Raw genomic sequence first — 17,736 nt, forward strand, 5'->3', positions numbered from 1 at the left:
ATATGAGAGTTTCCAATAACATTCTTGTAGGACATGTTAGGTACGTATTTTAATAGATGTTCAGTGTTTGCATACTTGGTATATTACCAATGATTCTAGAAGTATCAGAGATTAGATCAGCATTTGGAAGAGAGCACTTGACAAGATGGGTCTGAATAGTTTTGCCCTCTGTAATGTTTGTGTTGATGAATCTGTTATGAGGTAGGATTTGTCTCTCACGCTAAACTTTGCAATAAGGTTTTCCTATGCTAAGCAGAAGAAGTGATCAGGTTAAGTTCCTAATTAAAGATTTGATATCTAGAGAGAAAGAAACAGAAACTCAAGGCTTCAGCCACAGGAATCAAGCTTAAATACACAGATGCATGGAAAAGTTCAACCTCTCAAAACCTGCTCACTCCAATGATGATTTTCTAGGGAAAAGATAACTTAAATCCAGGAAGTTAATGTGGAGAAGAGGGGATCATAATTTGAATTTAGCTTTTACATAAACAATATTTGCTTTAAATTGTTTCTCATTTAGTATTAGAGTTTCATGAATACTAATTTCAATACTACCCAATGATATTTTAGTAGTTAAACTTAATAGAGGCCGGATGATTTCTTTTCTTCAAATTCTCCATTTATATATCAGAGCAAAATATTCTAACTGTATAGCCCAAGACCCAATGAAAGAAACAAAGTTAAGTTTGAAGCCAAAGTCCTTTAAATCATTCAACCACTTATCATCCGATGACAAATATCACACCTCGTAATATGGAGACAATAATTCTGACCTATCTCAAGAAATTGTGAGGACAAGCCTAAAGCATAGAACTGCATGCTTACACAATACGAAGCAGCTCTACTGGTGCATGTAGTGAGAGTAATGTGTTTGTGTAGCCTTCAATTTCCAGTTCTTCTCTTCCTGAACTCTCTGATCACTGGCCTCAAATGTGGGCTCAGACTCAGAGAATAAGCACAGGGTAGGGTAGCACAATTAGATTGTAAGCAGAACCATGTTCAGAATAGGAAGCAGATGCATCCTCTGAGAAAAACAAAAAAGAATGTGAACTCTTGTCAGCAGCAAATTAATCAATCTCTTTCTTCTTGCAAGGGTTATATGTTAAGACTATACCTAACATAGTTTGCAAAATACTAAATTTGAAGAGACTGCAAGTTTAAAGGGAATACTTCTAGACAATTCTAAGAGAACCAGATTTTTCTTTTCTCTAAAGAGATTAATAATATTGCAAATATGAAGCTGCTGGGCTTTGGAGAAAAAGCTTTTGTTTTCTTGAGAGCTGATATCAGCCAGTAACCCACATGCGGTTGAAATGCATCGAAAAAAATCTTTATTTGGGGGTTGCCAGAGGCTACTTTATGTCCATTTATCAACACATAAATAAGGGCAATGTCCTCTAAATACGTTAATCTTGTTAATCTTGTATCCATCACAACCCAACGCAGAGGTTAACGGTGGAATTTTTGTTTTTTGAAAACAAGTAGCATCTTTTATCTGACAAAAAGAACCTTTATTTCTAGCTTGATAATGTCTACACATAATTGAGAACCATGACTATATCAGGCATTGTGCATAACTTCTACAAAATTGTCTACTTTCTCATAGCAGCCCTGTTAGGAGATTTTATTATTTCCAAATTACAGATGAAAATACTGTTGTGGGAGAGTAGTCTCTTGCCTCTTGCAGGAAAGAATTCAAGAGCAAGGCATGGTAAACTGAAAGCAAGTTTATTTAGAGAGATATACACTACCTGGACTGAGTGTGGTCTGTCTCACTCAGAAGGGAAAACAGCTCAGGAGATACACACTCCATAGGCAGAATGTGGGCCATCTCAGAAAGGTGAGAGGGAGAGAAGCTGAGAGGTGGAGAGGTATTCAGTTTAAACTAAAAGCAGATACGCACTCCATAGGCAGAGTGTGAGCCGTCTCAGATGGCAAAAGAGGGAGTGACCGCAAGGTGTGGAGTTGTTAGGTTTTATGCGCTCAGTAATTTCATATGCTAATGAGTAGGAGGATTATTCTGACTACTTTGGAGAAGGGGCAAGGACTTCCAGAAAATGCCCCCCACCCACTTTTTGACCTTTTATGGTCAGCCTAGGAACTGTCATGGCACCTATGGATGTGCCATGAGGCTCAAGGTCTACTGGAAGTCTAATCTTCCACCATCTTGGTTCTATCCAGTTTGTCCTGTCCTCAATTGCTGTGTCATTCCTTCAGTGGTTGGGCCCTGCCCCCTTTCCTCCCACTTCAATACTGAGTCTTAGAAATAAAGTAATTGGTTCAAAGTGGTGATAGCTTATCAGGATTCAAACACAGGTGTATCTGAGTCCATTGTCCATGATAAGATTCTACTCTACTACTGGAGTTTTTACTCTATTGTTTTTAAAGAAAAACAAGTCATTCAATATATTAATTTAAAATATTTTTATAAACAAAACTGAATTTTATATGGAGTTAACCATACATGTTGTTTACGATCACATCTAGTAAAAGATCCTTGAAAAACAGCTCCTGTATTATTACTGAAAAGAGTGTATTTGTTCAACTTTTATCTACTTCCTGTACGAGCCGTTGCATGCTCTCTTCCTTTATCTGCAGCAGTCAAATCTAACTAAGAACATTTGAGTCCAGGCATGCAATTCTCTAGTGTAAAACATTTCTCCTGAGCGCAGCCAAATTCAGCTTTGAGTGTTACTGTGTAATTTACATGGTCTAATATCTAAAGATGGGGGTAGGAGGGAGAGATTGACTATGTGACACAATTGAGGTTTTCATTTCAGAAAAAACCCCAAATACTTCTCTGGGTAAAGGCATCTCCATTAATAAGTGCTTTATCGTACTACTCAGCGATTTTGATTCCTCAAGGCCACTTAATTATAAGAAAAAATAATACACTGCTATTTACCTAAGTGGAATTTATTTCTTGCATGAGCAAAATTTTACTTTGACCTCAAGCACAGACTAACATGTTTGAAATACTCACCTAAGGGTAAGAATTGCTTTGCACTTTACCTTCTTGCTGCTTATCTACAGAACCTCAATTCTTGTACTCATACTAAGACGTATGAGGCAGAAATATAGTCTTTTGGTAAAGACATTTTTATAAAACTCAGATTTCATTTAATGGGACTCCTAATTAGAAGATTATTGAGGTTTGTGAGAACATCAGTCTTCCAGTCTCAGATCCACCACTAGACTGGGGGTAGTTCACAGACTTTCTCTATTTTTGTTTCTTCATAATTAAAAAAAAAAATGGATGGAATATCCTGCCAACCTAAGTCTTTGATAATTAATTAATATAATTTTATAAATTACATATTATATAATTTATAAAATTAATACATTTTCTGCTGAGATACTATAAATTAAAATTCAGATGTATATCTGAGGCTAAAAATGCAGGGCAAGTTCAAGTTGGCATTTTTATTTCATTTGTTCAACCTTGTTCTTTCCTTTTCTTCCTTTGGTGCCTGTTTATTTTTTAAATGTTAGTATAAGTTCTCTTTAACTATGGTCAGAGTTGTTGTGGTACTGTGGCTTGTCTGGAAGTACACAGTTGAATTTAAAAGTAGAGTTAAGACTTCTGGATGCATTAGGGAAAAAAATAAAAACTGTTCCTTAGGAAGTCATGCTCTCCCAAAAGGTCTCTTCTTCGCCAAAGAAGCTAACTTACATGCTCACAGGAAGGTCAAAGTGCAAGGGACTTGTCCCAAATAGTGACTAATCCATTCATTCATTCCTATAGGGGGATTTCACAAATTCCTCCTTGTTTCTCAAAAAAAAAAAAAAAAATACTGTTTACAATAAGACATTAGACCAGAAAATCCTGACTAATTTGTTAGGAGGAAAAGAAATCTAGGCAAAGCGATGTATATTTATTCAAGGGCATGACTTGAGAATAAGAGCAAATTTTCCTGAAAAGGCTTTTAGACAAGCAAACAAACCCAGCCTTGTCAAGTCATAAACATAGCACAGACTTCAAGAAAATAGGGCCCTGCCTCCTTGTTTTCTCTAAAATAATGAAGGTTGATGACTTGACACCACCATTCTGGCTTTTTACAATTTGTCTCTATTCTCCTTTTGCCAGTGAAGTTATCACCCTTTTTTCCAAAATAGGTTGTGTCCCCATTGCAACTTCAAAAGCTTTTGACAGCAGGGTGGAATGAGATGAGTCCCCCTTCTTTTCTTACAGTCTTCCATCCATCTCAATATTACAGGTGTGCCCTGAGTGTCTTCTTTCATGGAAAATTCCAGCATCAGACACACTGGATTCTAGGCTAAGAGTTAATTTGTTGATGTCAGGTGCACATATGCAGTGATTTTCATAGCTAGATACCTCCTGTAACTATTATGCTGTTGCCTTGTTCTTTTCCTTGTGTTGTCCTTAATTTGGGGGGGGGGGCGGGGAGAGTGTTTTAGTTTCAGATTTTCCCAGATCCTTTTTGGACTTAGCAAGCAAATTCATTAATATATATGTTCTATTTTGAAAACATATTTGTGAATGCCATTTTGCCCCTTAAGAAAATTAAAGAAATCTAAGGAGAGTGAATATTCAGAATTTTTCTCAAAGTATAGAATCTTAGTTATTAAATGTCAGGTAAGTATATATAGAGCACTATTTCCATTGTCAAGGTAAAATGCATATTCCTCAGTTTCTACAATGGCCTTAGTTCCATGACTAATTTTTTTATTTTTTACTAATTTTTTACATTATTGTGGTTGTATGTGGTATGTATGTCCATGTAATAAAAAAAAAAATTATTGTTTGGAAATATCTCAAGCAAGCAGAACTTCTCCATCATTATGTTTCAAAACATCTAAAATTGCATCATATCTGGTTCACTGGCCAAGACTGGTTAATCTGTTGTTAAGGTTTTTGTCTAGAATATTATATTTCAAGAATATTATAATAGACATGCTAGAATTTCCTATTGGTGTTTAAAGTTTATTTTTATAGTATTTTCACTGTTTCTCATCACATTTTAAGTGGTAATTGTAGCAATATCATCTGCTTATTGGTGTAATCCACAGATGCCAAAATGAATTCTCTGACACTAGTATTTAAATAGATACTCTACATCTTCTTTGCCTATCAACTAAATTTTTCTTCATTGTGTATTTGTATTCTTAAATTGATTTATTTTATTTAATGGTCAAAAATATAAAATTCATAATCTAATTCCCGACAAACGAAACCACATTTCTTCCAGTCATCCGTAAGTATATTAGCAACTAAACACAAGACTTCAAAGAGTTAGGTAGATTAGACACTGTGTCATAGAAATATTGGCTATTGACTATGATAGGAAAGTCCAAAGCCTTTCTAAGTTCTGTATATGTCATTGTTTTATTCTTTTACAATTTTGTTTTAAATTAGTAAGTGAATTGTTTTCTGAGTGGAGTCTTCTGGGTTCTCTTGAGATGTCTGGCTAGCAATGATATACCAGCCTTGGCTTATCTGTTGCTTTAATTCAAATCAAGACTAATCCAGATACAGTGTGGTCACCACTAGTTTGACTCTATCTCTGGTTAAGTGTTTTACCAACAGAGTATAAGGAAGATGCTTCAGGCCTCCAGGAAAGTAGAAAGATTCAGTGGCAACAATGATAAAGAATAGAATAATTTTACCATGAAAATTAAATTAACTTTACCAGGGGCAGAAGAAGCATGGGGAATGGGGGGGTCCTTGAAACTTCTATGTGATAGCCCAGAGGCTCCAATACTTTGGATTTAGCTCTGTAAGTAAAGCTGTGCAATCAACAGTGAAGAGGAGAGCCAAAAGAGGAAAAAACTGGGACAGATTTTAGATTGTATCAAAATTAAAAGAAGCAAAAAGTGCAAGATGTCTCCAAATAAAACTGAAAATGTGACTTTGACACATAATGTTACACTTTGGCAGTCATTGCTATCAAGTTTTCAGGGGTTTTATCACAAATCAGCCTTAAAATGTTCCCTTTTCCAATCTTCAGAAAGCAGGTAAATCATAAAACCCAAAAGGATGGATCCTGGGGGGGAAAAAAAACTGTTCCCAGAATTGGAGGAACTGATGCCATTCAAATACTTCCACATCCCTAATAACCAAGTCTCTTTTAATATGATGAAGAAAAGTATAAAATCCATAGAAGATACAATCTTTACTACATAATTTTATCTAACACTTTTTTTTTCCTTTTTTGCTATATGACTCCCCACTAGAATATAACCTTTTTGAGGGCAGAGATTTCATTGTTTTTGTTCACTCTTTATATCTAGAAACAGCCTTAGGTGCGAAGCAAGACCTAAGAAAACAGTGGTTGAATAAATTAACTTGGAATTTTCAAATTCACTTTAACCCCCTTAAAATCTCAATATCTCACTCACAGTCTAATTTTCCATATGCACACATCATTATGCCGTCTTCTCATTTTCCCACTCAATGCTCAGAGGTTTTACAAGTTTTGACAGTACAGCTCACAGTTCTGTAAACTCATCCTATACTCATCCTATTGGATAATTTTATTTCAAAAACTATTTTCCTGACATGCCCCCAAGAGTTCCCCACATCTTTACCTACCACCCACCTGTATCTTTTCTCAGCTGTAAAGGAGACCCCTGTCAGTGTCTGTCTTTACACTTTGTAAACATCAGCTGTAGCTTTTGATTCCTTGCCCTATCAGTTACTCACTTCCATTTTTGTCCCCTCCTTGTCTGTTTTCTCCTTATTTTCTGTCTATCCTCCAATTCAAGTCTATATTGCGTGAGGATGGAGTCCTTCCTCACTCCTTTCTTTTTCCTTGCTTGTCTTAGTGTGTTTGGGCTGCTGTAACAAAATGCTATAAACTCAGTGATTTATAAAGAACAGAAATGTATTTCTCAAAATTCTAGAGGCTTGGGAATCAAAGATGAACTCACTGGCAGATTTCATGTCTGCTGAGAGCCTGCTTCTTGCTTTCCACATGGCCATCTTTTCACTGCATTCCTCACAGGGTGGGAGGAACAAGGGAGCTTTCTCGGCCTCTTTTATAAGGATACTAATTCATTCACAAAGGCTCTACCCCCATGACAATCACCCCAAAGCCCCACTTATTAATACCATCACTTTTTGGTTTAGTATTTCAAAATATAAATTTGGGAAGACACATATAGTCAGACCATAGTACTACCAAATATTTAAAACAATAATGTGGACACCACTCACTTACTATATAATTTATATATATGTATATATATATATATATATATATATATATATATATATATATATATATAGAAAAATATAATTTATTAATATTTTGCAATTAAGCATCTCCCTCAGCCCCTATCTACTTCAATAAAACTTCCACTTTCCAAACTCACTTCTTTCAGCCTTGAATAAGTTGTCTGAAGCCATACCATACATAAGTTGGGGGTTAGAGACGTACCTTTGATAAAAATCAAGTTTTCCTTTAATAATTTCAATATATGCTAGGGGTCAGGCCAGCAATATATGCTAGGTGATGGATGATACATTGGACCAGGCACATAGCTAAGTCTATTCCCTTTACTCACTACTAATTTAACCAAAATTAATTAAAAGATGGCAGTGCCTATAACGGTCCAGGGAGACAGTGATGAACACAGAGCTATCCAGTGGGGTAAATGGGCCTTTACTATTAGATCAGTGAGAGGCTCACTCTAGCAGAGTATGCATTGGGTACCACAGAGGCAAGGGGTAAGGAACTTAATTCAGTCTGGAAGGAAGGAAGAGGCAGTCATCAGGAGGAGGTGGCCTAAGACATCAATATTCAAGGATGAGTAAAAATTAGCTAGGTGAAATGTTAAGAGTGAAGGTGAGAGATTCAGCCCATTGCTTCTCTAACACCAGTGCGATCACATACACTTGAACTTCACAACCCTTCTAATTTCCTCACTCCTTCTAAGCAAATTATAAATTCCCAAAACTAGTGGAGAGATCACCCACAATGTGGTTTCAACCTGACCTTCTAGGCATTGAAATAGTCACTACAAAATAAATTATTCATCATTTTCTAAGACCCCAAATATCCTTTCTCATTGGCTTTTTGCTTCTTGGCTTTTTGCCCACATAAAACACCCTGTCAAATATTTACCCATTTTGAAAAGATAGTTCCCAATGATTGCCTCTTTAATTACCCCTTCTCAGGCAATTATTTCTGTCCTATGATAATTTTCCTTTCAATTTAAAGAACAAATGTCTATTTTCATGAATTTTTCCCTTCCTAGCTTATGAGCACTTCATGGTAAAGAACCCTGTCTTAGCTACTTTTTGTGTCCCTCACAACCTAAAGAAACAGTGCCTTTAAAACATTAGCTTTTCAATAAATTATGGATCAATATATAGCTTGATCAATAACTTTTCCTCAGAAATACAGTTCTGGGCATTTTGTTTTAGTTAAGAACGTAGTTCAAAACTTTAGCCCTAGATCTCCACGACTGTATAAAATTCGTAGTCAGTTACCTCATTATTGATCTCACACAGCATTATCCTGAAAACAAACTGGAAAGGCTAGATTCACTACAGAAGCCAAAGACTTGCAATGAATCTCAGTATCATTACCTCACATAATTTTGCAACAGAATTCAAAATGTGCCTTGGCGGAAAATATTGCTTATCACTCTGGAAAGGCAAAGTTCCATGTTACTCAAGATAAAAATTCCTTTCTCTTGAAGGGGCCCTGAGCATTTGAAGTGAAGCAGCAAACAATAAAATGTTTACTCAATTTATATTCTACAAGGTACATTACGGAATAGACCCTTATGGGCAGAGCTTAGAAAAACTATGTTAAAAGTTTTAGAGCAGGAAGTAATGTATTTTCAATCCTAGTCATTAGCTTTCTTAGACAATATTTAGTCTCTAAAATGTGGGGAAAAGGCCTGTGTTTGTATTCAGTTCTGCTGCTGATCTCTGCTTCTTTCATAAAATCTAGAACTTTCGGTCACATGAATGGATTTAATACTGTGCTTTGGTTTTTGATTTTATAGGGTCATCAAAAGACCTTTCTTTGATTTTGTTTTTCCCTAAATGCTGATGCTCTGCCTGTGTTCCCCCACAGGCCAGGCAGTTGATTTCTCTTAAAACGTGACACATCTAAAAGACAATAGCTGAGTTAATAAAATTTTCAAGTTAGAAATGTCACCATAAGCATGTGTTTCCATTCATAAGCTATGTCTTGAACACACACAAACTATCTTTTGTCATCTGGTTCTGTCCCATTTCAAAATTAGTCTCTGCTGTTAATTAGAAGTGACTACAATTTGATTAATCTCAAACATGTGTCACATATAAACAATGTGGAGGAGTGAATTCAGTATTTTTCCACTTAGAGTATGCATGATGTTCATGGAAAGAAGCTGAATGTATTTTTAAAAAAATCTGAAATCTAATGTTAGCACCCTGAGAATATTGTCAGTGTAATACAGTCTGATTTATTTGAAGTATTAAACTCAGAGAAAAACCTAAGTATAAACAGTTTCTTTGGCTGAAAATGTAGACATTAAGAGACTTTCTCTCTCGCTGTTATACTTTTAAAACTCATTTCTTTACCTTAAGAGTCTGTTTCTTCACTTTGAGAATTCACTTGATCTTGGTCTTTGTTTGGTTTTTGCTGTTAACTCTTTTGGCAAAAACTTCCAAATACCTGCAGACTCACAGGAGACAAACCCATATTGACTTAGCTTAGAGAAAGGAAAGTTTCAATTAACAAGGGGAAAATGTCTCTTTGGCTTAATTTGAATGATCATTATCATTATAGGATATGTACTAAAACACTCATTTTTCCAAGTGCTAATTAAATTTCCATAAAGGCACTCAGCCTTTAACCAGATTATACTAGAAAAATTATATGATAAAGTAGTTGTGATTTAAGAAACAGTGATTCCAATTAGGTTTTTCTGTTGAGCTTTCTAACAACAACAACAACAAAATGTTTTTCTTTCTTATTACACAGCCTGCAGTAATAAGTGAAATATAATCCTAATTAATTTTTCCTACAGCTGTGTATAAATCAATGGCTGCAGCATCCCGAAGGAAACACACACTGCGGTCATCCAGGTTCCTAATGAATGCAAATAGAATGACCTTTTTCTGACAACTATGAATACCATTCCACAATTTTACCATGAAAATCGCTGCTATCAGCAATTCATACAATAAACATGGAGACTACAATAGCTGTAAATAACTATTCATTATGGTAAGAAAGGAATGGGGGAAAAAAACCTAAGCCTAAGTTATGCAACTTCTAAGCCCTTGCCTGATTTTTATATTTCATTTTGATATGGAAATTCTGTCACACAGGTAACCAGTCATCACTTTAATTCTTTCTCCTCTATTCCAGAAGAAAATAGACTAAAATAATTCAATGTTTTGTATTATTGAATTGAGAGATTCAAAGTTAAAATACTTTTGTAAGGGAAATAAAATCTCTCAATCAAGAATATAGTAAAGCTCTAAACACTATATTCAGATAATTAGAAGACCATTATTAGAATTCCACCAGGGGAACGAGCATGCGGATGAATTTAAAAGCTATGAAAACAGATAATGACATAAGGATGACACCTATGGGAACCTGAGGAAAGATAAGGAGTCATTCAACTGCATTATTGTCCATTTTGACTGAAGAACCACTTTATTTCAAAATGCAATAAAACTACATGCCCATACACAGTTTCCCACAAAACTCCATTATAGCCATGAAGATGTCTCATTAAGTAGACGTTAAACTCAAATTTTATAAGAAAAGTAGTTAAATTTGTTAAACCTAATTTTGCTGCTCTCTATGTATCCGTATACTGAACACTCCCGTTGTTTGCTAGAGCCAAGAATATAATTAGCCTCTAGAATTCAAATACTTTTTAAAAAGAAGACTCCCAAACTGCAACAAGTTTCAAAAAAGGACTCGCATCAAGATTACTCCATTTCCACAAAATTCCAAAAATATTTACTCCCTTTCCCTTATTCTATGATTAATTGTTATACCTCCATCCAGGACTGGAGATTATGATCACATAATTATTTGCTATCCCAAATAGGTATTAATGACATGATTTAATGTAGAATATATTAATAGAGCAATCTGAATTTACTGTGGTAAATAGTTGGACTATTTTTTTTATAAAGCCAACTTCCTTTCAAATCATGAGCTATTTTAAACTCCATTCAAACAATTTCTTGAAACAGTTAAGAGAGCATTTCTGTGACTGGGGTCAGGCCATATCAGGCATAGATGGTATTTTTTACCTGTATTAAACAATCTCCACTTGATGACATCTCCTGAAGATGTCTATGCTCTCACACCTGTAATGCTTTCATGTTCAGAATGAATCCCTGCTACCGCTCACTCAGTATTGATCTCAAAGGCATTTCTCCCAATCCTCTTCCCAGTGTGGTCACTGAACAGTATCAGAGTTCAATAGGAAGATCAGCTGCTCATCCACTTTTTTGCTAAAGCAATTTGTATTATGGATTTATTTGAGCAGTCTACAGTGGCAGTTGCTGTTTTTACTATTTAAATGCTTTGATTATCTGACCTTGCTTACTTTATCTTTCTAAGTGCTATGCATGGGCTTTAAAATTGATCAATAAGTGGGGATTCCTCTACAGGATTATGTTGAAATCAATCTCAATTCAGACTTTTTGTATTTTATGTTTATTACTAGATCTGTCGTAATTGCATTCCTCATTTTGGTAAATAATTTTAAAACACATCCTTGATTACATAGGTAAGAGTCTTCTAAGACCCATACATTATAAAAATAACTTGTATTCTTTATACATTGTTTTATTCATTCTTTTAATGTGAAGCAGGAGAGCATTGATTCCTAGATATTTTATTCAAATATCTTTGCATTATAAATAAAAGAGCTATTCCATTAGAAGGAAAAAAATAGTTACATATATGCGAGCAACTGAAAAATCTTGAAATTCATTAATGGGCTATATTAATTGTGATACCTGTGGAATTTCAACAAGCATTACCTATACAAATATTTTGCATATATAAGTGTTTATAAGACTTTTAACAAAATAACATTCCATGGAAGAAGAATCAAAGCAAATTCTCAATATTTATATCTTTGAAAATCAATTGAAAATGAGCTGTAAACTTGTTGAATATCAAAAAGATTAATATTCAATATAATAAGAAAAATTTATCAGTTTCACACTCTCACTACTAAAATGGGATGTTTTACTCAATTTTTTATTTTGGATTGAAAGAGAATTAAATTAGAAGCTTAAAATGCTTTGAATACTTCTTAAATAAAATCTATGAATTTTAAAGCTAAATTCCCGTATTATTTATTAATGATTTTGAATAAAAATAAACTCCTAAAATTAACTATATAAAGCATAAACATTATGAATTATCTTACATAACTATTAAAACTTGCGCTAAATATTTGGTCTAATTTAATCATATTTCTGCATGTAGTCCCATGAAGCTCCTGAATTTTATCTTTGGATCAATTTATCCTAACATTAGATTTTTCAAAGTCATAAATAAAAGAAATACATATATGAGTCAGAAAAAGGAATTGATGTCATCTGTTTTAATCCTATTTCAAATCCAATCTGATGTCTAAATACCTCTGTCATCAACACTTACATAAAATTACAATGAAGTATTTTCCACATAAGTAAACAGGAGTATAAAATCTGTGATTTGCTCCAGTAGCCAAAAATGCAAGCAGTAAAGCACCTAAGGTAATCAAACATATGATTAAACACAGAAAATGTGCAATATCTTCACCTGTGCAAATAAAACATGTTTTTGCTTAAATAATTTTAAAATCTTTCACAGGACTAGAGAAATATCACATACGTCTAACAGGTATATATTCACATTTTCATACTTTGAAATTATTGGCCAAAATAACTTAGCATTTAACAGCTTTCATTTCAGAGTACATTATAGCTGATTATTACAATAAGTTTTCTTCTGCTGCTCCAATTAAATAAGATGTGATGTATGAATGAATAAAAACAAAACCATCACAAGATAGTTCACTTTAATAGTCACATGCATGAAATTAGGTAGGAATATTAAGATTCCTAAACATGAAAAGAATGAGAAAAAGATGAAGAAGTTTAATTACCAAATATTTTGCCATAATGATGTTTCCAAACACTCTTATAACCTGTGAGTTCCTTTCTACTGTTTCTGGTAGAATAACACTTGAGGGAAATCATTTTCCAGAAAGTTTTGCATCTCTGTAGATCACAACCTTGGCAAGACATGTCCATACTTTTTTCCTCAAGTGGGTAAATATTAAGAGAGAAGAATCCAAGTTTCATGATGCAGCAACACAAAGCTGGGAAGTGAAAATTATGTTGCAGCAGAGTCTTGAAAATATGACTGTAAAAGTTAATCAATAAAATGTCTATTCCTGTCTATTCACCGGAGGCCCCAGCTGCATAGCTGCACTCAATCGATACTACAAATTATTACGATTTCCAGGTTCCCACTGGACATTCAGAACAAATCTTTCAAGTGTAACAGGCTTATACTGAGTATATGGTGTGTGTTCTCCACATTTAGGTCAAAAAGAGGAGGGGAAAAATAAAATCTAAATCCTATGTGTTCTTTAAAAATTCAGCTTTATGGAACCAATAACTTACAGGTCAAGTTTTAATGTTAAAAACATCTTTTCAATTGCCAAATTCTTTGCATGCTTCTTTTTTTTAATTGTTCCATATTTAGTTCAGAAATGACTTAACCTAGTAATAGATTTTGGTGATATAGGAACCTGGCTAATTCTGAATGACTCTTCCAAAGTAAATGAATGAGAAAAATAGTTATTTATCAAAAAATCACTTGGATATATTACCGCTATTAGAAAGGTAATTGTAGGACTCTGACAAATGTTTCACATTGTAGCAGATCCCTTAAAGCACACATTCTAGTTACTGCTTTTATGACTTATTCCAACACATTTTAAAAATCATGTTTGAGGTTTTCCATTTTTTCTATTTTTGTAAAACAAAGTCATAATTTCAGAAATGAGTTTCTCTTTTTCTGAAAAAAAAATAAAAAGCCCCAGAGTGTTTTGTTCTAGTGAGATCCTCTGCTCTCTGCAGGAAAATTTGACTGAGATTACAAACTCTAGCAACTACTCAAGTCTTTGGCCTTAGCATTATGATCTGTACATTTCATTCCCGCATCTCTTAGTCAAAATCCAAAGACATTTCCAAATAAAAGGATGACTGGTTAAGGGAAATAACTAAAATGCTTTCATGACTTAAGGCTCCTAAATTGGCCTTTCTTTCTACTGATTGGTGAACACTATGGTGTCTGGCACCCCCCCAAGACCAAATCAATTGGTAAACTTGATCAATTCATGCCACCTGTCGATCAAGTGGGAAAAAATAACAATAAACAGAATTTTTTGTTTGCTAGGCCAAAAAGAGTTTGATTTTTATTTGACATTTAAACAATAGCATATTTTTTCACATATCACAGAAAACATATAGACACATATACCTAGCATGTAGGCATATCCTGTGAGTGTACATTGAGGCTACATTTTAAAAGAAAGACAAACTTCTCTTAAGAAACCATCATTGTTTTGATTATGATCACTTATCAGTCTCTTTAAAATTTAACAACATCTTCTTATGTCTTAGTAATATTTCTGTTTTGTGACTTTTAAGATAGCTAATTGCTAAAAACAGTTGCAAACAGTTAGACTTCAAAAAAATTTTGTTACAGTTTTAACTACTCTCTTAGATGGCATTTGTAGCCCTTGCCAGCATTTTCACATTGAGAGAGAATATCCTACTTAATACATGATCAAGCTGTATTGGAAAATAAAATAGATAAAGATAGATCAAATGTATAGGACCTTGATTTTTTTTTTATTGTAATTTAACTCAGTGAATCACTGTCTGGTTTATTTACTCATAAAATTCAAGATTGAAAGCAGATTTTTGCATGCCAGTTTTCAGAGCAGAAATGATATTTTTTGTAGGTATACTGAAAAAAATGTGCCTTTATAGTAATGTTTAACTGTAGGAAAAAAATGTTAGCATTATTTTAACAAAAATAAGTTAACATAAATACTATCATTAGTTTTAGATTAATGCTCACTATAATTTTATATATTCCTATTTAAATATCTCTTAAGCATTTGATTCCCCTAATATAATTTTGCTTTTTAAAAGACCATAATATTTATAACAATAGTACATTACTATAGCCATTCCCAAAGAAACTTTGCCCAATATGCTTTAATCCTTGGTACCGATTTCTGCTCTTTAATATTTGTTAAATGTGGCTTTTTTGTTGTCTGAGTTCTGGCATCTGACTAAAGGTACATTAATGGCAAACACGGTTTATCTGACTGTTCAATTTTATTTAGGAAACACATAAAATTTCATCCTCTGTTTTATAATTATTTTTAATACCTTGTAATATTAAACCATTGGATTAAAACTGAAATACATTACTCGTGAATAAACTTCAAAACTTTTACTTTTACATTTGTATATTACTAGCTATAAACTATAAATCCAAAAAGAATTCTGTTTACCATTTGCAATATTTTGAAATCCTCTTGATAGACATATCAAGAGTCACAGTAGTGGAAGTTTAGATTTGTACTTCCAAAGATCAAATCAAATATTTGTTAATAGAAATACACATTTTCATTTTGGCCTCAGGACTGTGTTCAAAGTTATGAGTGACAAGGGAAAAAAAAAAGAGTTTAGAGGTGTGTGCTTTATCTTACTGCGATTACTCAATGTAAGCAAAGTTCAAGTGAGTAAAGTGTAATTCATAACAAATAGAGAAAGAGACAGAGAGAGAAAGAGAAAGATTCACTTGGGCTATGATACTCTCATCATTATTTTTTAAAACAGACTAAGAAAATCAAGCAAAAGACAGAGAAGATAGAATACTTAATTATCAGAACACACACACAAAAAGAAACTATTTAATGTGTATTTGAAAAGTAAATGACAAAACACTGCATGGATATAGTAATTATATAAAGATTTAGATAATAAAAACAGAAATCAAATACTAGATGTTTCACTAAGAAACACTTGCAGGAATGTTTCAAAACAACCCAGGTCTGTATGACTTTTCTTCATAGTTCCTTACATGCCTCAATGGCTTGAACAAAAATTTCTACTCTAAATGTCTCTCAATTTAATAGTGTCTTGCTTAGAGCTACTACTTTAACAAAAAAGAAAGGCAACAAGAGCCATATGTAACCTTTGGACTCCAAAAGGAGAAAGAAGAGAATGCCATTGGCAGATAGGTGCTACAGAAACACAGTGTATTCTTTCCCTTGAACCCTACCTTGAACATTTCTTCATAGTTAACAAGAAGGTTGCCCACCACATCATTATTTAGATTCTGGACTAGGACAGTCACCGTTTTCAACACATTCTATCTCAGTTCAGAAATGCTGCAAAGTTAACGTTTATCTATTTTGGAAGCAACGATTGATTGAACAAGGTAGCATATTTACACATCCCCTTTTGCAAGACAGAGAGAATGAAACATTTAGCAACTAAAGTCAAAAGGACTGACTTGATTTTGGTTTGTAAAGTAAAACTTTCTGAAATACTAAAAAAAAAAAAAAAAGGACTCACTTGTAATCATTTTTTTCTTCTTCAGAAGCAATAATCCCTTCTGTCACTGTCTTCAGCTCTGCCTGGGTTTTCTACTGTTCTGTTCTTGGCGAACTGTTTCTGTTATTTGCTCAGTTTAGCTGCTCTTGAGTAGCTTTCAAGCTGGATTCCATTAGAAGAAGTTTTTCATCTTGACTGGCAAGTTCTTGGGCTGAAAGATAAAACAAGAACATTGCCTTTTAAAAAACCATGCTAATGTGTGTGTGTGTGTGTGTGTGTGTGTGTTTTTCTTTTGTTTTTGGTTTAAATGTTATGCAATGCAACTTTGAGAAAGATTTAAACAGATCCTTCTTGTCCAAATACAAGCTCCTGCATTCAAATTTTCAGATTCCTCTATCGAAAGCACAAGAAAACAAAGGTATGAATGAAGAAATACAAGGTGCGTGTCAGTAATCTCAAGTTTATAAAACGTTTGAATCCAAAAGTTAGATGTCTTAATCGGAACAGTTCCCTGAGTTTATTTGTGAGAATTTTGCTGCTACATAATGTATTATAAAAGAAAAACGTTAATATGTAGTATTCTTGTTCTTTCTTTAGTCTAGGTCTCTGGCATATGTAAATATATTCACATAGACAAAGACTGGTATATTATAAATTATGCCAAAATGTTGGCTCTCCACTGATGTATTTTCATGTATATTATTTATGAAATTTAAACACTTTTTCAAGGTCATCCAATAGATGGCACTCTTTCATTAGACCAAAGCGGACTCAGACCGTATGCTTCAAGCTCTCAAAAAATAAGTGATTTAAGACAAAGACATTTTTCCTTTGTTCTTTGTTGACTGTATTCCTAGAGATATATATCTGTATATTTTGTTTGAATATTTCCGCTTTATAAAAGTGTTTATCTGTTTTTTTTTTTCCAATTGCCTCAATAACATGTCATAAGCTGTAAATGTTATCAGGCTTTTAATTTTATTTTTAATCATAGGTTTGGGTATATATTTATATACATTATGTTGTATAGTACATTTTGGAGGTATTCTTAAATATAACTAGATTTTATATAATCCATTGCATTGAAGATCATATTTTATGAAAATCAGTCATTTCAATCTGGCAGTCCAAATGAATTAAAAAAGAAGTACTTTTAGGAT

The 17,736-nt window shown here is 33.5% G+C and overlaps 1 long non-coding RNA gene across 2 annotated transcripts in view; it reads right to left on the reverse strand.

Annotated features, from left to right (window-relative positions):
* LOC116660457 overlaps positions 1-17,034 on the reverse strand; it is a 60,062-nt gene extending 43,028 nt beyond the window's left edge. For both annotated transcript variants that reach the window (XR_004315994.1, XR_004315993.1), the window contains exons 1-2: positions 16,598-17,034; positions 9,542-9,635 (exon numbers count right to left, since the gene is read on the reverse strand). This is a non-coding gene — a long non-coding RNA (uncharacterized LOC116660457). The remainder of the gene's footprint in view (positions 1-9,541; positions 9,636-16,597) is intronic.
* Between the last annotated feature and the right edge of the window lie 702 nt (positions 17,035-17,736).

This window comes from Camelus ferus, chromosome 29 (genome assembly GCF_009834535.1).
Source record: "Camelus ferus isolate YT-003-E chromosome 29, BCGSAC_Cfer_1.0, whole genome shotgun sequence".
NCBI lineage: Eukaryota > Metazoa > Chordata > Mammalia > Artiodactyla > Camelidae > Camelus > Camelus ferus.